Source organism: Apteryx rowi, unplaced genomic scaffold (genome assembly GCF_003343035.1).
Source record: "Apteryx rowi isolate R43461 unplaced genomic scaffold, aptRow1 scaffold_5, whole genome shotgun sequence".
NCBI lineage: Eukaryota > Metazoa > Chordata > Aves > Apterygiformes > Apterygidae > Apteryx > Apteryx rowi.
The window spans coordinates 4281184-4304862 of NW_020450760.1; the positions used below are offsets into that span (position 1 = coordinate 4281184).

At 38.5% G+C, this 23679-nt stretch overlaps 1 long non-coding RNA gene across 2 annotated transcripts in view; it reads right to left on the reverse strand.

Moving 5' to 3' along the window:
* The window catches only part of LOC112972728, a 67025-nt gene that overhangs the window by 18854 nt on the left and 24492 nt on the right, over nucleotides 1-23679 (reverse strand). The gene's annotated exons all lie outside the window — the stretch shown is intronic.

The window sequence follows — 23679 nt, forward strand, 5'->3', positions numbered from 1 at the left end:
TCACGAAGAGTGGTGTGCATGAAGCTGTACCTAGAGAGATCCTAGGAATTGAAAACTAGTGCAGAAGGTAGTAACCATCTGGGAAGTCACATATCAAAATATGAAACAGTGAGGATAAAATGTCTGTGCCCATTTGTCTTACAGTTTCTCAGCAGCTCTGAGTGGCTTACCCAGCCACTCAAGCTGTTTGGCCCTTGGAAATCCCTCTAGAGTTGCAACAGGGAGGAGGGGCAATCCTGCCTAGTGTGACTGGAGACTACCCAAACATATACAACAAGGCCACATGGCATGGAGCATGCCAACATGCACTCATGCTATGGGCTGGCTCTCTCCCTCTCACAGAATCCACCTCAGACAAGAGACCCAGACATACCCTTTACAATTAGAGGGTCCCTCCACATCTACATCATCTACGTCATCTACCTGGGAGTTAGGAGTTGGTCCCGTATGGAAGCACATATCCTCATATGGCCAAAATACAGAAAGCATGATCTGTCACTTATTTGAGGAATTTCCTCTCTGACTGGCTTTGTAGTTTGGTATTCATGTCTGTATTAAGACAAAGGTGCTAAGGGGATACTACAGCAGGAAAACAAAAAGTTTGGCTTCCAGAAGATCTCCTGGAAACTCCTTTTTTTAATAAGCTGATATTTGGGAGTATAGAGTGAAATGCAAATTTAGCCTTGCAAATGTAAATTTTATCCAAGTAACATCTTTCTGAAAAGTAAATTTATGTTCTGTTGATTTGTTCTTTGGTATTTGGCAAGATTGTAAATAGAACCTCTGTGAGACATGACCAGAGGGAAGTTGTAACATAAATAAAATATTAACCTAATTAAAGCGTATCTTTTTTAATCTTGATAAACCTTGTGAGGTCTTACACGTAAGTGCAAAGAAGATCCAAAATAGACCCCTTTCACAGAAGGAATGGATGTTAAGAGTTCCAAAATGGTCATTTTCTCATGCATCAAAAATATCTGATTATTCTTTAGTAAATATCTAGGACCAAATCAAACATGCATCAAATCTGAATTCAGTGAAAGGAGCTGAAACCAAGTTTTTATACGAACTTTGCCATTCTTACTTACACCGAGTACTTGCTGCACTATTTAAAAGATTTTGTGTTTGTTAACCATGATCTTGTATTTAAGATAGTCTGCTTGCTCTGATAGCATTTCAGAATATTAGAGAACCATCTCCATTCCCCAACCAGCTGACTTCTCATATATTTTCACTGGTGTGCCATTTTGCCAGTGTACCTCATGCTTTCACTTCCAAAAATTACTGTGCAAAGTGATAGTTGCTGTCCTTGGAAGAAAGTAGTGTTTGTTGCTTTAATTTTTGGTGGGAAGCTGGCATTTTGTCGTTTCAGCTCATCATATTATTATGCATGTAATCATGTGACATGCTTAACTGCTAGCTTCAAGTTGAACATTTAATGTGGGATACACCTACAGTGTTTTTAGTCCAGATAGCTGCAATCAGTCCTCAGAGCAGCTTTCTCATCTGGAAAGATGAAGTCCATGGCATGCACTTTTTTGACACGGACAAATTTGTTCTTAYATGTTCAGAATACATCAAAATGTGTACAATAGGATGCCATCCCATCTTCAAGTGTTTCAACAAAAGAAAAAGATCACTATATGGATTATCATGTCTGTGTAGGCATGTATGTTCGTGTGTGCTTGCATGCATATAAGTGTATGTTTCTATGTGAGAGAGAAGTAATAAATATAGTCTTAAATATTGCAAGGTATGTTACGGAGATGATTTGCAAATCCATTAGCAGTGTGCATGTTAAGAGTGCTGACATTACAGGTTGTGAATATGCCAAAGAATCTGATAGTCTTTTAGAATGGAAAAAAAAACCCCAAATACATTGTATAATTTTTTTCCCTCTTTCTTTCTTTCTTTCTTTGCAATTAGCTTCTGCTAAATTCCAATAGTTCACTAATCTGCTGATCAGGAATAATTTTAAGCATGTTGAAAATAACATGAGTGTTTATTGAATTGATATTTGTTATGAGGTGATAGTGGGAAAATGAATTCTAAAACATCCTCTTCCCCAAAGTGGATTGTGGTGAACATACACATAAACACTGAGCTTTCCAGAACACTGCAGCTGCCACTGCACTGAATCACTGAGAAATCACTGCAAAAGTTCCATGGAAGCAGCATAGCAAAAGACATCCGCAGACACAGGTGTGTGAGGTCTTACAGTGATTCTAATGAATTTAGGGCAATTTAGACAAGATGATTTCTGCCTAGGTTTGTGTTTGTAGCTTGGGTAAGTATCTGCACCTGACTATACTGCTTCATGGAAGAGCGCTATGAAAGAAGAATAAAGGCATCAAAATATTAGAGAAACCATGTAGTAGGAAACCAGAGTGGTTGTACAAGTCTATATTTGTGATCTTGAAGTCACTGTTGTTGTCTTTTTGACTACTGCGATAACAACTACATTCCATGATAGACATGCAGACTCTGCTATGCCTAGCTTCTGTTCAGACACGTACTACCAGGCTTGGCCAATCTCATGAGCTGAGTGTGAAATTTGCTCTGCAGCCTCCCACTCCTCTCCAGCTAGGTCTCAGCCATCATGCTTCTGCAGCACAGCCTCACAACCACTTCTCTTTTTCTGAGAACACTTTGCAGATGAAGATCACTATGTCCACTCCCTCACCATATCACCCTCCCTTATCAACACTGTCTCTTGCACTTGGATCTTGAAGGATCTTCTTACACGATAGTTTTTAGCTGTTAAGAATCTCACAACTCCATAAATAGTGACAGGTAAAGAACAAGAAAAATCACAGGGTCACACAGTGACTCTGGTCCTGGACCCAGCTGAGACTGACTTTCTTTTGATAGTTAGCAGGAAACAAGAATGGCTACAGAGGTATGGCTCTCCCCTCTCTGCTAATCATTTGAGGAAAAGGATGAAGGCTACTTACAATGAGGTTTTTGTAGGACTYGGGGGAATCTCTTAGTTCCTGAGATTTTACATGCATATATGTAAACTATTTGAATTGCCTTTTCGTCAGTCACTTGTGGTTGACCACATCTAACCGAGTTTCCAGCACTGGTTTATCGGTTTACCTAGACAAATGTATCCTAGCTACTTTAAGAGTAGCAGTAGATTACAAACTCCTTACATGTGTTTCTTAAGTCAGATGTAATGCTTTAGAAATAGATATAATACTTCTGAGTTATTTCCCCCCCACACACTCAAATCATGTTTGATTTGGTTAATCTAGGTTGAACAGTAGATTAATACTGGAAGCTCTTTTAAGTAAAGTAGTTCCTGTATTAATGAGATCCAGTCCAGTTCAACTTAAAAAAAAGAAGGATTTTTTTTTTTTTGAGAGAGAGGAAAATGCCCTCTCTCTTGTTATTAAAATGAATGAGAGCAGTGAGATGATTTTTTAAGTTTTTTTTTTTTTTTTATCCTAATTGACTTGGATTTTGCTCATCTATGGTAGGTTATGTTTTCTCATTGTAGAAGCTTTTTCCTGGTAAAATCATTCCCTTCACTAATGAGATCCATCCTGATATGACAGGAAGACAGCTCTTAAAACACCCACCGTTTTCTCCCATTCATTTGAATAGCAGCAAAGGGACATCTTTTAAAGTAATTTTTATCAGTGAGATTGGGCTCATTAATAAAGAAATGATTTTACTCAAAAGAGCCTTCACAGTTGAGCTATAACCCAGATTAGTGAGATGCAGCCTGATTATAACTTTATAAGACATTGTACTTCTGCCATTCAAAGCATGCATCAGCTATGTAGAGATCACTGATTCAGTAAAGGCTGTTTTAGAAGGGCAGGTATGAAAGGTGAGGAAGGTGTCTGGAGGTGTCTTTTTCATCATGCCAATGTATCCCGAGTGCAGAAAAAAGACTTCTGCCTTTTGTATATTAAGATTGATTTTCAGTATATGTATTTTTATTTTGCAGAGCATAAGAGGCTCGGATAAGTGGAAGTGTGCTAGAACACTGCTGTTTGACTTTTACATAAGCCCTAGTCAAGTACCCACTTCTCTCTAACTTTGTCTCACAAAAAACAGAACAAACATATTGCTTGTCAAAGGTCAGCCTAAGCAAGAATGTCTGATGTTTTTGTTTTAAAATGCATTTGACTTTTTTATTTCTGCAGGAAAATGGGAAATAATTGATGAATGAGAAAGAAAATTCCCCTCAGCTAAGAGAAAATCCATGGTGAATTGCTGAAGCTGTTAGTGGACAAAATAGATTTGGAAAAGTTCAGCGCTGGAACTGAAGGTAAAATAGTTTTAATTTGCTTCATGGGAGAAAGAAAAAAAAAAAAGAAAAAGAGCAGCCACCATAGTTTTCTTTTTAAAAGTGCAGTTTATCAAGAAAGATCCTTTACAAATGGGTAAAGACTGTTCTGAAGTGACTTTTCACCCATATCTCCTTTTTCCATACTATTTCGCCATATTTTTTTYCAAAAGAGAGGCAGAGACAAAAGGGAAGGGAGAGGGAAGAGAGACATACTTTTGTATTAGATTTGGAAATCAAAAATAAAATAATTTGCTTGTATTTGAGATTTTTTTCTAAAACACCCAGGAAAAATGGCAGTGAAAAAACTATGGAAGATTTCATTTAAAAAGATTTAATCTTCCATTGAAGAAAAAGTAAACTAGTTGAATCAAGTATTTCAAGCAGCTGTAACGGCACATAAATATTTGGGAAAAATTGTTCATAAGGAGCCTCTGGAAAGTTGATACTTTGCAAGTATAAGACTTTTGTCACCAAGACCAGCTAGCTGGGCTGCACCAATTCATTAACTTTGGGGCACTGTAGAATCAGTGTACTAGAAAGTTGGGAATACTTGCCTTTTTATGTTAGGCTGTATTTGACACACAGCTTAGATGCAGTTGCCTTTTTGGATAGTAAGGAGTCTGCTTCTCTGACAGGACAGTTCAACCCAAGTTTTACACATACTGCAGTCAATGTATACACTGCACACTGAGGGACAGAATTCAGCTAGCTGACAGGTTAACTCCGAGAGGTATTTCAGAGCAGTTGTAGAAAGTCATAGAAGCAGTTGAAGTGTTAGATGTGCATGGTACAAAATAAAAGTGTAAAAAGAAAACATTTCAAATGGATCAGTATGAGTAATTATTTTCTTGACACTATTGCACCAAGAACAGAGGCTTGCAATAGAGACCTTATTTTGTTTCCACAAGTCATAACTCTGATATTGTAAGACTTTATATGAATAGCCTCATTTTTAGATGTTGGCTCTCAAAGATTTTAGGAAATAGAGCTGAAATTTTTGTATTGGCCTTTCTCAGGACCAAGAGCTTTCTCTCTACAGTTTCTCTGGTTTTAATTTCCCATTGAAAGATCTAGGGACCTATTTACTTTGCCTTCTCGCTTGCACATTTGCTTGCCTTAGCATAAAGTTAGTATGAATTCACACCATCCCAGTATGGTAGCAATTTTTCCCCACCCCATTTTTGCACAAATAYGAATACCTGCCCTCAAGTGTGAGGTAAGAGTGAACTGGACCACTTCTTTGAGGAACTGAGTACAGAACCCTGCTACCAAATTAGACTGAACAATGTCCTACTCCAAACTGGCAATCTGTATGCAAAATAGCATAGCATCTTGCCTGAATATTAATGGACAGTTAGCAAACAGCTGAACACTCTCTGTTGTCCTCAGTGAAGATTAAATAGGTCACCATACCGCTGAAAGGAAGCAATGTAAATCTTGCTTCTATTTAGATCAACTAAAGGGGGATACAAGATACGAGAGAGATCCTAGCACCTTACTAGTACCTGATTTCCCAGGTACCAGGCAACCTCAGTTTCATACAGAATTCACTATGTTGGCATTTAATTTGCAATAAACTTGGTTAGCACAGGGAATGCTGAATACGCTTGATAACAGCCAGCTTGCAGAAGCCAAACAATTACAGCAAAGCTGGGTGTGGCAAATAACACCAACAAGGCATATCAAAAAGAAGAGGTGATATATTAGCTCTTGCCTATCCTTCTGCCTGCTGAAGTTGACTTCTTATTAGCTGTTTTCCTAGGAGCAGCTGTGTCTAACCTGAACCACAAAGAGCTGCATCAAGCTGGATTAAGGCCTACTATTACTAAAGCACAGCAAACTTAAGGAAGGGCCACCATTAGCCTAGCAAAGCCTTGAACAATATTTTGAGAGTGCTGTCTTCGCAGACATACTCTCTACCTTGAGATATAGCTGCTATTTGAAACCTTATGTGAACATGGATGGCTGAAAGACCAATGAGCACACCTGGGAAAACTTAACCAGAGGTTATAATAGGGATAGATCACAGGAGGGAAGGAAGGGATTGGTCAGAGTGGGCTTGAGGTGTTAGGTAGTGATACACTCTGCAAGAAGAAGAGATTAGGGGAAAGATAAGGAAGACTTTGTAGTTCAAATAGACTGCATTTGAATAAACGTAGGCAGTGGGTGACTATGGTGTTGCGTGACACATCAGCTCTAGGGTTGGGGTTAGTCACTGAATAGTTTGTTACTTGTATAGCAACACTTCTACCAACACTTTTCTGCTCTAAAAACTGCTGTGTAGCATACCCTATGCTCTGTAGGGAATGTGGAGTCTTTGCAGGGGTTTTCATAATTGCCTGATTCCTTCCAGAAGAGTGAGATTCTATTTGTTCTACTATACTAACCCCTCCTGCCCCGTCTGCACTATGGCTGAAGGATTAAGCCAGTCTTGTCCTGAATGCCCTCCATGAGCTCACAAACAAATTAAAATTGACTCAGGTTATTTATGGATGGCTCAGGTTATTTTTGTTATGAGCTTTCATTTCATAGGTGAGGATCTCTGTTCTATATAGAGTTGCTACCCTATAGTAATAAACTGATTCCTCCTGTAGTGAGCTGCACATACCCATGTTTTTTGCAGAAGGGACCAGGAGTAGCTGAGAAGGGCTGCGGCAGTTCAGAAACAGAGTATGTTTAACTGAAGCTTGCACAGCACCTGCTGGCTTTATCAGCTCCTCCCTTCAGTGCACAGTAAATTCACTCACGCATTAAAAAGTGAAGTGTAATATTCTGCTGCCTGGTCTTCTTAGATTGCAATGTCTTTATTCATTCTCAGTCATTGCCAGAATGTGCCAAGCAATGAAATGTCAGTCCTTGAAATATAGTTCTTAGGAGAATTTTTCCTCTTAAGCAAGTTTAACTTTACCTTATAATAATATTTAATGATGCCCCGCTTAGTATTGTTCCCATTTTGCTTCTATCAGCCTTCATTATGAATGCCATGTTGCATCTCAGCCCTTCTGCCTCTGGAACTCATGTCAATGCCAATATGTGGGTATTGCTAAATACAGAGAATGCATAAGAATCAATTCAGCCAGCCCTCCTCCACTTTCTCTGAATTCATTATGTCACCTCTGCCTCCAGTGGCCTGTCTTGAAGAGCCCCTAGGTAATTCTTGAATGCATGGCACTGCTGCCCCCAGGCTCCCTACAATGCAGTTGTGCAAAGTACCCGTTCTTTTGTATGTGTGTGAGAGTATTTGTAAGCCAAGCAAGAAAAAAATGCCCGATATTTTCATGAGCGTATGAACATTTGATCCAGAGGGAAGGTTCACATTTTCCACCTCTACTTTTTATAGTGGAAATTTTCACCTCTGGGCTAAATAGTTATGTTGTTGTGAACCTGCTACAGGCAGTAATTAGTTGTGGAGGAGCCTTAAAGGCCAAGCTTGGGTGAGTATTCTAAAAGACTGGACATTAAGCTGAAATCTGAATTGTTTTCAGCAAAGAATCTCAACATAGAGCAGCACTGAAACCCTTTGTGCTGCCCAAGCCCACAAATCCCATGAGGTATTTTCATTCCCACCTACCTACTTTTCAGCCTGCTAATGTCACAGTGGGTGATAAAGATCTTCTATCAGAGAGTCAGAAAATGAACGCAGGAAATGTTAAAAGGGTTTAATTCCTTGCCTCCTGTACCCTTCACAGTTTTACATTTCTGATGCAAATAATGTCAATCATAAATAGGGACACTAAAAAGAAAACAGGATTAGGATAAGTGACATCAGTCCCAACAGAGGAAGGCTTTGGGAGATGTTCTAAACTGTCTTAAAATCCAGCAACATACTTTCCACTTCTGTAGTCTGTGGATGGTGACTGGTGTACTACAGTCAGTACACGCTATTTATGAAGAGTTTGCAGATCCATCATTTCAAGGAGGAGCAAAAAGCAGAAAGGGGAAGGCACAATGTACTTTCTAACACTTTAGCTGTATTAATCCTCATTCCAGCTATCTCTTATGAAGAATGAAAACATTCCTATGAGGCTGTAGGATGATTTTCTGCGTTTCTTAGGCCCCAATCCTGACTCAGGACTTTTGGAGTGCCTTTATGATTCGAACCTTTCTTCATCACAGCAGATGAAGTTACACTAATTGCCAATTAGTTTACTCTGGTTTCCACTAGTGTTTCCCTCAGTCCATGAACAAGAAGTGACTAAACACATTAATTCCATTCCCTTCCTCATTTGGAAGGTCAGTTTTGTTTGTACTTTGTTGACAAAAGGAATTTTTAATTTATCTGAGAGAAATTAGAGACCCTATTTTTTTTTTTTATAATCTTGATAAAAACAATGATTAACAACTGCATGGTTAATGGAGATTAAAAAGCTCATTTAAGGTCTAATGGAAGTTAACAGGGTTCCTTTTACTAATGTTTCTAATTGATTCTTGATTTAAGTGGTAGCCATTCTTTTAAGTGGCCTGTTATTGAAATGGACTTCTGGTAATAAAAAAATGGACATTAAATCTTTGGGAAACTTTCATGTATAAATCTGCACTTGAGCTGAACAATTATTCTAACTATTGATTTATCAGATCACGTGTGTAAAAATCTGTAAAAGATAAAGAACAAAGAAAATGCCTCAAGTTACATATTCTTTGCACCTTTTTCTAGATTCTACCCACCATGAGAATCAAAGGCCTCTGCCCACCACCTTGCTAGCTAATGCAGATGTCATTACAAGTTGCAATATATTTGTTCTAACATTTGAATGTATGTTGAACTTTTAAAGGTAGCCTGTGTCTTTTAGCCAAATTAATTGCTCTACAACATAGTTTTGGAATTATGAAGTAAAGAGTTGTGAAACTCAAACTAGTAAGTAAAGGAACTTTTATGGGCAAGCTGCTACACTGAGCAGTTCTGGTAATAATGATTCAAGGCATATGCTACCATTAGTATGAATACAGTTCTGTATACAATAGAAATCATATTAATTAGGGATTCATCCTCAACACACAGTTGATATTTTGACCCCAGCTTCTATGAAGCTTATCTGAGACATGAATCCCTAATATTTTTTATCCACCTACTCGGTTATTCCTTATAAAAATTATAGTGTGTTTCTATTCATACTGTTATGAATATAATTCCTATATATCATGTTTGTTTATATGGTAGTTGGCTTTAAAGAAAAAGATCATTATACTGTCATGAAAAGCCAAACCTTCAGCTGTTATATAAAAATGCCACTGGCTTTCAGTGAACTTCCCTGATTTATGCCATTTGAGGTTCTGGACTGCAGCATTTTGCAGGCATTCATTGACATTACTGACTCTTGTGGAAGCATGGGAACATCTTGTAATACTCATTGCAGTGATTTTGGAGCAGAAAAGAGACAGGACTACTAGAAGTAATATAAAGGAGACCAGGTAGTGATGAACATATACAATTCTCATGTGCTTGCATGCAAACTATCAACACAAGGCTTAGACATCCTACAGTTTCCTAAAACTGAAGCTTGAATGACACAGCACGAAAAACTGGTGATTGTGCTACAGTGTGTTTTTTATTTGATTTTCATATGCTTTTTCCTCTTGTGTGTAATTTGTTCAGAAACATGTTTCAGAAGAAAATCTGTCTTATCTAGAATTAGTCTGAAGGATTTTGTAGTGATGTCCACAACACCAACTCTAACTGCTTTACTTAGTGATCTTCAAGTAAACATAATCACACTAGGAGAATTATTTTATGTACAGATTATATAGCTGTTTAATTAAAAAGTAGTTTGCTACTCGTCAAGAAATAGTTGGAATTGTGATATTGAATGTGGAGAAGGCTGCCTAAAAGATAAGGAGAAATAAAAACAGTATTTTAGTGCCACCAAACTACCCAAATGATGCAGATCAGTATTACTCTTTGATTAATGTTAGATCAGAATTAGTCTTTGTTTAATGTTAGTGGTTCAAAAAAGGAAGGGAGTAACTCACTGTTCAGGTGAGACATTTACCAAGAGCACTAAAGTGGTCTCCCCAGCTGATATTGCCTGAGAAAGCAGATGCTCTGGGTGATACAATGSGGAATCTTCCTTGCCATGGTGTAATCCCCCTGCAATGTCGTGGCTACTTCCAGTCTGCTACTGACACTCATCAGCATATGAAAATGAATTAGACATAACATAATACGAGGCAAAGTGGAAAGACTTGGGGCAGAGTGATGGAGTCCCTGACCTCATGAGGTCCCTTCAGCCATGTTTCCCTGGGATGCAAGGAATATATGGACAGCTGGGGGGATGGGGGGGAAGCAAAGGAAACTGCTTGAAGGATTTAGTTTGTAAATATGCAAACTAATGCATGGGTGGAAAAGCAGAATGAAGCAATGTGTATAAGAAATGGAAAAGAGGTAAAAGCAGCAGGACCGAAAAAAGGCTTAAAAACCTCAGAGGTCAGAGATGAGTTAAAAAAAATACCCCATTTGTATGAGCAAGGTTTAAAGTAAGGGAGGGAGGAAGAGGAAAACAGTAGTCTGAGAATAGCAGAATTCCCCCTTCTTCCCTGCCAACAGTTTCCTTCCTCTTTGCTGGTGTAATGAGAGCTCGCCCTCTATTTATTTCAGTCTCCTTTAGCCACTGTTGGTATGGCCACATTACAGCTAGGAGCAGTCTGCCCTGTTTTTCCTAACCAGGCTAGTAAGTGCATACACAATGATTTTCTTTACTTTTTTAAATGTATCAAAGTTGGAAGATCCTCCAACTGTATGAGACTTTCTTATTTATGTGAGAATATTTTGGGAAATAAAAGTGGCTATGTAGCTAGTTATAATTAAATGATTGTAATTGCTAAGGATTTAATGCTTGCATATGCTGTACATTATGACCATGTATAAAAACATTTTAAAACTGCTGTATCTCTGAAAGTTCCCAGGCAGCATTTAAGAATTATTATTAAGGTTATTTACACCAGATAAAGCTGGGACAAAAAAGGGAATTAAATAGCTTACATACATACCTATTGCCAGAGCCACTGGTTATGTTCAAGATAAACCCCAGTTCCTAATTTCCATTTTTCTTCTCTAACCATGAGTTCACATGACTGACTGACATGTTCTTTGTATGCAATATAATAAAGACTACAGTGAAATCTTGTTTCCTCTTAAAGGGTAATGTGTGATATCATGGCAATGACAAGCATGAATGAGATGCCAACATTTGGCACTCTTTGGTGAGCAGTGAAAATAACATTATCAGTGAGAGGTGTCCAGGAGCGTTAAAGAGTAACTGATTCAGGACAAGTTCATGTCTGAGTCAACATCAACTTGATAGAATTTCTGCTTTTGGCAGTTCATGTCGACAATTAGTACAGTGCCCTTATTGTATATGTGAGGGACTTGAGTTCCTTTAGTGGACACAGAGTACAAAAGCCAAGGAAACAGCTGCTGGGCACATAAATGTCTTGTTGGAAAGATATAAATATATTTAGAAAGATAGATTTGTGTTGCTGGCCTTAATCCCTTGCCTTAAGTGTCTTCTTACTGATGGTCAGAGATAGCAGTGCAACTGAATAAATGGAAGCATTTTTAACTGGCTAGTGTACATCAGGTCCCATACACATACTGACTGAATTCACGTTACTTGTCACTTGATACAGTTATGAGATCTGAATGATTTTCAGTCACTTCAGTGAAGGCTGTATTTGAAACCTGGTCCCAAAGCCGCAAGGCAAGTGTATTACATACCTGTCAACTAACAAGGCTTGCCAAAATGAATCTACTCATATGAACACATGATCATTATTGCTGTTCACACTGTGAAACACTATACACTGTGACAAAAGTAAAAAGCTAGAGTATTATTATGCTAGACAGTCACTTACTAAGTAAATTTATTGTGAATAAATGAATACTCCTTTTATAACAAAAATGTGAGCTTTTGATAAATTTCTAATATTGAAAAACATGATATCAGCAATTTAGTAAAACTTGACCTTTTCCTCTTGTAAAGAATAAGAAAATATTTACATTTCCTGTTTGAACAAAGACTTTTGTGCTCAAGAATACTAAATAATCCACACAGCAATCACGAACAGAAGCAAATGAATTCAGCTAGCAACAGGACTATACAGACCAAATTTCTTCACATTATTTTAGAATACTTAATTGCTGATCAGACCCGAGTTATAACCGGCTTACTAGTTAACAAAGCCCAGCCAGTATCACATCAGGGGATTGTATATTGTACTGCATGCATTCTCTAGGTTTGCATGAGAAGGATGGATGAGTGAGTAGGTGAAGGCTGACAAGAAGTTCACTGAAAAAGAATTGAAACAGCTCCTTGAAATGGAATTCGGAAATGTACTTTCTTATATAAAACTCCCACAGGAGAGAAGAGAATCTGAGGGTATAGAAGAAGATTTAGAAGTTAGTTCCACTGTCAGTTCTAGAAAATTGACTCTGTCTTCCAGGTGTCTTCAGTGACCAAGGACTAAAGAGCTGTCAAAGATTCCAGCTAGCCGAGTAAGAGCTAATGAAATAGAGATAGGTACCAGGCTCTCACACAATGTTAGCTGATCACATTTCCAAAAACTTTACTATGAGCAGAAAAGTACCAAATGCTTTATAGTGCCTCAGACAGAATATTAAACAGTGTTTTAAGATCCATACTGCAAACTAACTCAGTAGTAAGCACAATGTTGCTTTATCTGCAAAGTGCTAATCTATTTCTTGCAATTTCCTCATGTGCTTTTTATTAGTCTGAAGACATATTACCTTCCTCACCCAGGGAAAATATAGTGAAAAATGAACGTTGCAACTAATTTAGTTCACTAGGTTTCCTACTTGTTAAGTCTTATCATTCTATGTAGTGTCCAGGTATTGGAAGCATGCTTCTTTCTGGAAGCAGAAAGTAAAAAGAAATCTAGCCGTTACTGTTAGAAAAGATTATAAATAGCTGTGAATGGTCATGTTTGAATGACATCTGGTTTGAAGGACAACTTGAAAAAATATCCAATACTGCTAAGTATCCTCAAGAGAAAGCAATGGTTTCTGTGTTAGAATGTCCAGTAATTACTTTAGAAGATAGAAATTATACAGCATGTGCAAAAGCTGGAGTGGTCTTTGAGTTACCAGTTTAAAGATGCAATATGAGACACATAAGAAACTATTATTTCTGATCATATAAATATTATGTCTTCCTTTCCATTCTGTAAGAGAAAACTTCACCAGTTTTTCTGATTCAAACCTCCTATTTTAAAGGAAAGTTGTTCGCCTCATGATCATGGCTCAACAACAGCTCTCTTGGCTTCCATGATCTTCTTTGATCTCTAACAGATTATGCTGACTTCTTTGCATCAGATCTAGACTGAATGGGCAACAGTGACTAATTAGCTCCTCTTTGGTTGGACAGAGGTATGGACTGCTTCTCTCCTGCCTGTAGCTTTTGACATCATGGGACACAAGTGGTGAAGGAGATTTTCATTAAGTTTAGATGTTCTTCTGAGAAGAAAAGAGCTGGATTAATTTCCAGGTAGTTAGTTCTCCTCTCCTGACCTTTCCTATTCAGTCAACTGTGTTGTCTACGTTAAGCTATGTACAGGGGCTGAGAGACACAACAGACAAGGGGCTATCAAGGTTAAACAACTAATATTCAGTTCCTCATTTTCTTTTGCACAAGACTTGTATTTTAGTCTCATACCTTTCTGTATTCTTAAGTGATATGGGCATTTGGATAAAGACATGTGCTTGTAACTCCACCAGAGAACATGCAAGTGGTGCCAGCTGCTAACTGGATGGATGAGGTGATTTTCTGTACATTGGTGCTGAGTACATATCTACCTGATGCCAGACTGGCCTACAGCCTCACTTCCTTCTTGATTCGTTTTCGGTCTCGCATTGTCAAGTAGTGACATACGAGCTAAGTTCTTCTCACACCTCTCATCGTTTTGCCTTAGGGAAAAAAAAGAAAAAAAGTTGACCTTCCACTCCAGCATGTAACTTGTGATGACTGTGTATGAATTAGTCATCTTCTGTCTCTGCTACTGCAAAGTTTTCTATGCAGTATCACACTGCCTGTGAGAGCTGCTGCTACTCTGGGCCCATAATACTGCCAAAAACTGTTAGGGAAGTTTGGAGAGTTGTTCTTGTCAAAAACAAAACAAAACAAAACAAAAACAAAAMAAAAAACAAAAAACACAGAAGAAACAGTGGCAGAACTTCTTCAGATGCTTTGATTCTTGAGCCTTTTGCCTATTTAAACTGATTCTAAATAATTTCAGTGTTTGATGTAATTGTTCTTACCTCCTCAGAGGGTTGGCTAAGTATTATTTTACTTTTGTGTATTGTTTTGGAAAAAAGGACATCTGACTGATAAGTCCCTTTTTTTACTTAGAGTTGGTGAAAAGATATATCTATATAGAACAGATGAAAGTGAACCCTCCAAATTTTGAAGATATTGATTTAATGTGTCTAAACAGATGAGTAATCACTATGGTCATAAGAACGCTGTACATGGATCTAATCTAACAAATATGTACATAAGATTCCCTTTTAATCTTCCAGAGGTGAAATATCAGATTGGTCTTGGGCTTGAGGTTGGCAGGGGAGGAGGGGAATGGGTTACAATTAGCTGCTGTTCACCATTGATTTTTTTTTTTTTCTCCTCATCTTTATAAATATTTCAGTGACCTTTTTTTGTCCCTTTGCATTTGCACTTTTGAAGAACTATATTTAGGACTAGTGGATTTATGTGGCAAAATCAGATTTAAAACTTTTATAAATAAACATCCTGAAAACTTCAAAGTCTCACCATCTATATATTGTGCTAGACATGTCTGTGAAAGGGGAGAGAGAAAGAATACAACTAATAAATGATTTAAGAATGCGAAATGATTTTAAATTGGTCCAGTCAACAAGGAAAGCTGGAATTTTACCCAAGGTATCTGCTGCATAAGTATTTCAGATTTCTCTTACCTCTACAGGCAGCTTCTCTTAGTCAGCCTGCTATCAATGTATTCCTTTTGTTTGTGAGACAAAAGGCTTTTTGCTATTATTTAACAGGTTTTATTTCCAAAGAAAAATCCTACGTGTCCTTTCTCCCTTCATACATGCACAATCTCTCCGAGGAAGACTTTTRCTTAGGTTTTTTAATTTTACATTTACTAGTAATATGCTTCTCAGAAAAAGCAGGTACTTTTACAGCATCATACAAGTGTATGTTTTGAAGGAGCAATACGTAGCTTGTTGCCCTTTGATGTAAATTTGMGAGGAAGATAGATTATAGCATCAAGATGTTTCTCTGTGCATAATAAACTAGAGAGGACAAAGTTCATGGCTGAGAATTGTGTGGGATACAAGTGACTACCTTCACTACAATCAATTATTAGGATGATTATATTGTGTCTGGAGAATATGATGCTAATGACTAGCTAACTCTTAGAATACACACTCTCGACTTGAAAACCAATGACAGTTAAATGCAGCAAGGGGAAAGGCCTATATGTTGAGCTAGCAGCTCTCCAGTGTTGATAATGAATAATTAAAAATAACAGTCTTTATGTGAGGCCTGACAGTATACATGTCCTTTAAGTATATTCTGCTTTGTAAAGAACTTGGCACAATGACAGCCTAAGAAAGGCATCTTACTGGATCCTATACAGAAACAGTGCAGGAAAGCAGGGAGTTAAACACCCTCGCTGTTGGGAGGGCCTAAGCAGGATTAGCTATGTACTTATTGCTAACCTTCTACTCCCCCGTCTTCCAAACAAATAAATAATTGAAACCCATTACCTCTTTTAGGGGGGTTGCTCACATGCTTTCTATATTCACATCAAAGCAGAGATCAGTGTCAAAGAGGCAGCCACATTTAGCTGAGTCTCTCAGAGACTACTGATTAATTAGTTTTGCATTTTGGAAGTGCATCCAAAGATGTTGTAAAATAGTGTTTGTTTTGCTTTTGCCAAAACTTGTTTAGGAGTGCTCTGGAGGATGACGGTGATGTACTCAAGATGGTTGTGAAAGAAAAGGGCAATCAGTTCAGGTGTGCACGTGCCAGCATTTTTTTTTTCCCCCCATATGAAGTTTCTGCACCAGTTTTCAGAGGAGTAACTAAATAAATCACATGCTGGTATTAATAGAGGGAGAAGGATGGGGTACGAATGGAAATTCCAGCATTTCCCTTACTTGAGCCAGTATATAATGAAAGGTACACCAAGACTAACAATTTCAGATGTTAAAAAGAACATKCTGACTTGGATAAGGAAGATGCAGGGGCTGTAAATCCTGCATAAAATGTTTCCTTTCAAAAGTTGTCAGGCCCCATTTCTTGCAGGACTTTTTTTCTTTTTCTTTTACTGAAGTGTGGTAATATGATGTATGGTGGGTACTCAGTTATGGCAAATATTGCCTACAAAAGTGTGCTTCATACTGTTATTTGCCTTTCTGTCTCTGTCTATATCAACTCCACATGCTGCTCTGGTGGCCTGCTTTGTACTTAATATAACTTGTCAAAACACATCTATCAGATATATGAAAAGGCAAACCTGGGTGGCCAGRCTAGTCCAAGCCTGGCGTGGATTGCATTTTACCAAGACCACAGAAATCTCTTCTCCTCCATGAGATTAAGATGAAAAGCAGAGTTCATTGTTGTGCAACCAGATTTTAAAATAATTACACACATGCTAGTGCATTAGTAGGCCATTTGTGTTTATTTGAATCCCACATACTGTACTTTTATGTGGATTTTAAGTGATTTTTAAAGCTGTCAGTACAAAAAAAATAAAAAATAAAAGTGATGTTACCACTTGTTTTAGGCTGCTTTTTTTTTTTTTAATCCCTTCCTTTATTTGCTTCTGCATACTGAGCTGCTACCATCCCAGCACCTTATCTCTTTCCAGGAAAGAGGGTATGTGTTTCCCTTTGGCAACTGACTGACAGGCATCTGGCTTTTCTTTGAACCATGACCAATGCCACTGGAATACCTTACATCTCTGATGTGCTCAGTATTCACCCTCCAATAGCCTGGGAGCTTGAGCTATGCTCTGTAAAAAAGAACTTGCTGTTATTAACATACCTCTGGATACAGAGTGGAACATACTTGTTGATCCAGGGGTATCTGCTTATGCTCCCAGCACCCTTTCATCTTGAATGTATATTGTTTTGCGGTATGCAAATACGCTTGGTTGTTAGTCCAACATATCCACTTTTCTTTTAGATTTTTACCTCAAATTTCAAGGTTAAAATTCCTTTTGGGGGAATCAAAAGTGCTGAAAACATTTTAAACCCCACTCCATTGAGCTCCATTTGCAACACATTGCAAATGTGTTTACCTACTAAGTGCACAAGTAGAACAAACTATTTTAAAACATGACTCTCTGAATAAATTTTGCTTGAATTTCTCAAAACAACCTGCAGGAATCATGTTCCAAATCCCAATTTATGGGCTGAAAATCACTTTTCTCCCACCAACATGGGATGCAATCATTCTATAAAATTGTTGCAACCTGGGATCCCCTTGGAAGTGCAAAATGTGCAAAAGAATGGCCATGAAAATATATTAACATTTTTATCCTTTTTAAGCAGTTATTACACTCATATTCAAAGAAACGCCTGATGCAGGACAGTTCAGCACAGCTAGACTCCTTACGCTCTTAGCTTTCCACAGTGTTTAAAGATAATTTCTGGGTCTGCAGAGTGAAAAGCATTGAAAAAAACTGAGTTTCCTTGGGAGAGGTAACCCTTTCCTGCAAGGCAGATGTATACTGAAGTTCTAGATGCTGAGGGGAGAAAGGATGCCAGGAGCGCAATGGTACACAGTAGCACTTCAGAATAGCTCCATGTTCTCCTGGTTCACTGGGTGGCTTCAAAAGTTGGCTGTGAAGCTAGTGACTATCACTGAGTACTTTGTGTGTGAGGGGGATAAAGGAGGAAACTGGGGGCACGCTGCCAATGTCTTTAATGTCTATATGTTAACCCCACTGGGGGACACCAATGTAAATGAGCTGCTTGGGAATGGGTTGCTGGATGTCATTATAGTAACACTACAAATAGAAAATAGACACTTGGAGGTAACTTTTTAAAGTTTAGTGGTGATATTATAATAAAGTGGAGTGTTTCTGGCTGTACTGGCACTGAGAGAGTCAGCGGCAATCATCTTTTTTCTTATAACCAAATGTGCTGAACACAAGCTGGTTATTGCAAACACAATTATTCAGTAATTGGATAAGCCTAAAATATCTTGGATACACCCTTGATCCAAGAGCTGGCAGCTTATTGATTATATCATTGTTTGGCAAAGAGGCCTGCAGGCTGCAGGACTCATAAGATCCATACCCAGAGCAGACTGCTGGACTCACTATCATAGAAAAGGCTCCAAGTTACTGATTCAACTACATTGTTGGAGAACTGGCACAAAGCCTGCTAGGCATAGACACAAAATGCTTTAAAGATCTAAATATTAAAGATCTAAACACTAAACAAGAGCTGTGTAACAGCATTCTTGTGAGGCTTGCCTGCCCAGGAACATGTAACAGCACAGAAGGGTGAGGGGAAAGCATTGCAGGATTGTGTGGCACACTAGGGCACTGCTGATACAATTGCTTTCTTCCAATGTCAGCATCAGGACCAGTGTGATGACTCAATGAAAACCTCCGCTGAGCTAAAAAAAGGCTCAGCCTCTCCTCCGATTTCCCATTCCAGGGCAAAGAAAACATAAAAACATTAGTCCTAAGCTCAGGCAAGAGAGTGTAAGATCATCAGTAGGGTAAGGAAGCAGTAGAGTAAGGATGAAATGTAGTCCTTTTCAGACTAATATCATACTGAACACTTCTCTTAAGGGAAAGCACAGCAAAGATGGACAATGGCTAGGTAATCTGCAATCTGTATTGGGAAGCTATTATTATAATTGAATGTGAAATTAGGTAGATATGAACAGGTATATTCTGAGGTAACCCTTAAAATTCCCTGTTTTAGTTAAGCTAAATATATATCTAAGCATCTCTGCCAGATTTATTTTCCCTTTATGAGTGAGGAAAAATAGCTCAAATTCAACAGATATTGAGGATATCTAATTACAAGCACATATTTCRTTACCTAAGGCAGCTGACAAGATTTTAAGTCCCACCTGTGTAAAAACCTCAAAAGATTCAAAGAATGGGCTCAATTTGGATAAGWCAAATGCCTAAGCAAAGTTTATCCAACATAGTACTAACTGAGTTTTTTTCATATGTCTTTATTTATTCTAGCTTCAGATCTCAATTATGATATATGAACATGAGTGAATGGGTCTCCTTGCCAGGTAAGGTACAGTTCTCAATATGAGTAAGGTTGGCAGAATCCGGATTTTAGCATGATGGCTGAAAACTGATAATAGCACAGATTCAGCTGACTGCTGTAGTGATCCAGGCCTATCATGCTGCAGCTTCAGTAATGGTTTCTAAGTTTTAATCATTCTCTTCCAAGCTGTAGACTCTGACTTACTTGAAACGGCTGATCTTCCCCTGAGTGACTTGTCTGGTTATATCTGTGGTACCTGACCTACTTTGCAGCACTTCCCTAGGTACCACTTCATCATCTGATGTCCCATGAAAGCACTCAGAATTGGAACTCACTTCCAATAAAGACTGATAATTAAATAAAAATAAAAACACATTTGACAGACCACAACAAAGGCAAATCTCAGTGGCTTTTGCATGTGTTTGCCTGCTGAATCAGACAGTAGTTCCTGTCCCTACAGTGCCGCAGGATGATGGATCACCAAAATGACAAAAATCAGAATAGTATTTTGCACTGTATTCTTTCTCCTTTCTGGAATCTCAGCGAACATCAGACACATTAATTAACTCTTGGTATTTTCCTGAGGTTTACTGTTAGACCCGTTTAACAGGTGGGTAAACCAACGCACAAAAGTGTTGTGACTTGCCTTCTCTGAACTTTACACCCACTTTGGGTCAAGATGCTCCAGCACTCCAGGCTTTATTTAGAACAACTCCATCATATCTTTAATGGTAAGCAATTTCCCTTCCTTTAGGATGAAACCTATATCCTCTCTATTTGCAATTTAAATATCATGGGAGATGACTGAGTCAATGGTAAAACTCCCATTGAGTTTAAGTATACTTTGAATGTCTAAAGATATGAGATTTAGTTCTGAAGAAGGACTTGTGTGCTTGAAAGCATTCCTGTTTTTTTTTCTCCCCCTCCCCCATGTTATTAACCAGTTTAATAACAAGTTTCACCCCTCCCTGCAAATACTTCCTCTCCCAGGTTTTCATCCATTTAGCACAAGACCACRTTGCATTTGAAAAGGAAAGGTTATTGCCATGTGTACACCATACACAATAATATCCAGTGAACTGGAATACTGTCTTAGACACTTCAACTTTCCTAACCAGTGAGTTCACGTTGCAGTGAAAAAGAACATTCTTGTGCAGGTGAGTAGACTTCCACCTGCACCTGGCATGATAACTAGCATGACCCCGATTATGTCTGCTGATTGCAATCCTGTGGCATGTACCAGTAGAAATTACCCTAAGCTCTCCCAGCTTTACAGACTTTCCTATAGTGATGCCATTCTACTAATCAGGAGATAATACAGTAGTTCGTGCCCACAGTCTGGGAGCTGCAATCAATGGCGCACATGATTTCAAAAGCCATATCCCAGCAGCTTTCTCACCAGTCACAAGTGTATGGGGAAAAGTCACATCCCCTTAATCAAACAAATTAGTCAGGTAGATAAAGGAGATTTTATTTCCATTCAGCGCCAAAATACTGAGGACATTGGCACTTCCATTCTCCTTCTGTTGTCTTTTTGGCTCATTTTCCTGTGCCCAGCGCTGGCTGACGGCAGACGCCAGTTTCAGCTAACAGCCTCTTGGACAGTGCCTAGGACGTTTTCGCAAAGAAGATGGGGGAAGGGGAGAAGCTCGTATGTTGCTGTGTWACCCTTCTCCGTCCCTCCGGGATTGGCTCTTGTTCTATCGTGGACCTGAGAGKCTGCCTTTTCACTCAGTTGATTTAATTTAATTAGCCTCTGTGAAGCAGAGGCTTAAAGTTGCTAAACCAAAGCTCACAAGAATCCAGTTGACAAAATGCAAGGCGCAAAATCAAAAGCTAATTTTTTGCAAAGTTCACTTGTGGACCAGCGCGAAATACATGGTAAAGATCGAAAAGTCTTAGACATTTGTCAAAAATACGAGGCTTCAAAGACAGAGTAATTTAGCTTAATTCTGAAGAGCATGAGCAGACCCGCAATAAAGAATTAAGTTTTGTCTCTGGTGTTTCAGTAAGATTTTCAGATATGTGGTTCTGTAATTTTACAAAATACTGCATAGCATGTGCAAAATAATAAAAAAAATCCTTGACTCATTTTTTAAGCTTTATTCCTAACTATCTTTAGTTGCTTCTGAAAAAAAAGATTTTTTTTCATGTATGGAATATCTACAGCTGTTGTACTTTCAAATTTCCTCCAATTTTGAAAGAAATTACACTATCCAGCAGTATTTCCTATTTAAATCTATCACTCTTTGATTGTATCCAGAGGGTTCTCCTCACTCTGATGTTAGCTGTTTGAATCCATTTCAGTTGACTCGTTTATTTTCTTGCTGTCTTCTGAAGTTTGCACCAGCACCGGATGGTCAATCAAAAAACCAGCAGGATTTAAACTCTTCACCTTCTCAATTGACTTTCCTTCCTCTTTAGAAGAAGCCAAATACTGGCATACATTACAGTTTTTACCTCCTTCTTGACAAGGTTTTTGAAACAGTGTCTATAATCATAGATTCCATACAGCCCCAACAATTCCCTATCTGTGAAATTTCACTGAGGATGGACAATGATTGCCTCCTTCTCTCATAAGAATCCTTTGTAGCTCCAAATGATCTTTCTTCAGCAGAAAAAATCATCCTCTAGAAAATGTCTGTCTTGCATTAATACAATTCTTTTCATGCTACATTTTACACTGAGAGGTAGTAAATGAAGTGCCAGGGGCTGTTCAGTAAGTCAAAAGCATGATCAAGAAAACTATAATTTACCAAAAATTAATCCAAACCTTTTTTCCCCTAGTTTAAGTGCATTTCTCTGAAACTCTGGAAGTTGAATGCCCTGCTTTGTCTACATTGTCTTCACACTAATTGATTTCATTTTTATATCACTTTCTTCATTGTGATACCTATCATGCTCCATCTCCTAACTCTGGATGTAGAGCTGATTGTAAAAAGCAACAGGTTAGACCAGTATAGCAAACTTGTCTTTCTCTGGGCTCGGTTGCTCAGCATCTTTCTCTCTTAGCTGAATTGAATTATGTGGTGGTCAACTCTCTCCCATACAGTGCGTTTTGCAAGACTGCTGAATGGTTGTTTTCAGCATGGTCTCATTTAGCAGATATTCCCATGTGGCTTCCATGCATCCCCTTACTAATACTGTTCTCTGTGTAAGCACATGGATTGCATTACTTGATGCCCTTTTGATCTAAACATTAAAAAAATATATATCTAACACTAATAATAAGGCAAGTTTCYTTTCAAGCTACTGGGCAACAACACAATTCCCTTCTTTTGGCTCCTGCACCTGTAGCTGCTGCTTGCAGGGGATCATTTCTCTAACCCTAGTTGCATTCTGAATCTGTTTGTCTTTTGCTGGCACTGGTTCTCTTGAGTTTGTGTGTGTGCTTTTCCCCCTTCTCTTATTTTTTGGCCTTATAACCTCCCTTGAGTCCTCAAGCACTGCTAAAACACAGTTCATCAGCACTAGCCTGCCTGCTCCTGCTGGGTGGGAAAGCATTAAAACTTTGGGAAGGATGGTCATTCTCTCTTTGCCAGCCTGTTTTCTGAGGCAGATTCCCCACTGGTGTAAATAGCTGAGCTTCACTGAGTTCATGTTACTTAAGCTGAGGATCTGGGCCTTTGATTTACTTTTCCCAGCTGTAGCCATACTGGCTTGTTCAATTACTTTTATAACTGTGTCATTCAATTCCATCTGAGCACTACTATGGCACTGTGATTTAGCTTAGACCCTACTTAACACAGAATTTATTGTCTCAGTAGATAAATGATGACTGTGTACTATTTCTCCTAATAACTTGCATGCTACTGATAACATAATGTGTACAGCACGTTTGATGCGGAAGGGTCCCAGGTGCTTTATAACATAGTATATGAACTATTTAAAAAGATAACTTTGCTCCCTGCTGAAATGCAGCCATCTCTGCTGTGAAGCAGGCATAACCACACTACAGAACAGTTTGGGATGCAAAGTGGTGTCCGACTGAAACTGCAAGGGGAATTTTATGTAAGTAGAATATAATTACCCAAGCTGGATGTCAGCCAGGACTCAGGGAACACCCTGGATCTTGGAGGAACTGCCAATGGGAGATGGAGATGTTACTACAGGCATACATGCTCTTGTTTCTTGATCA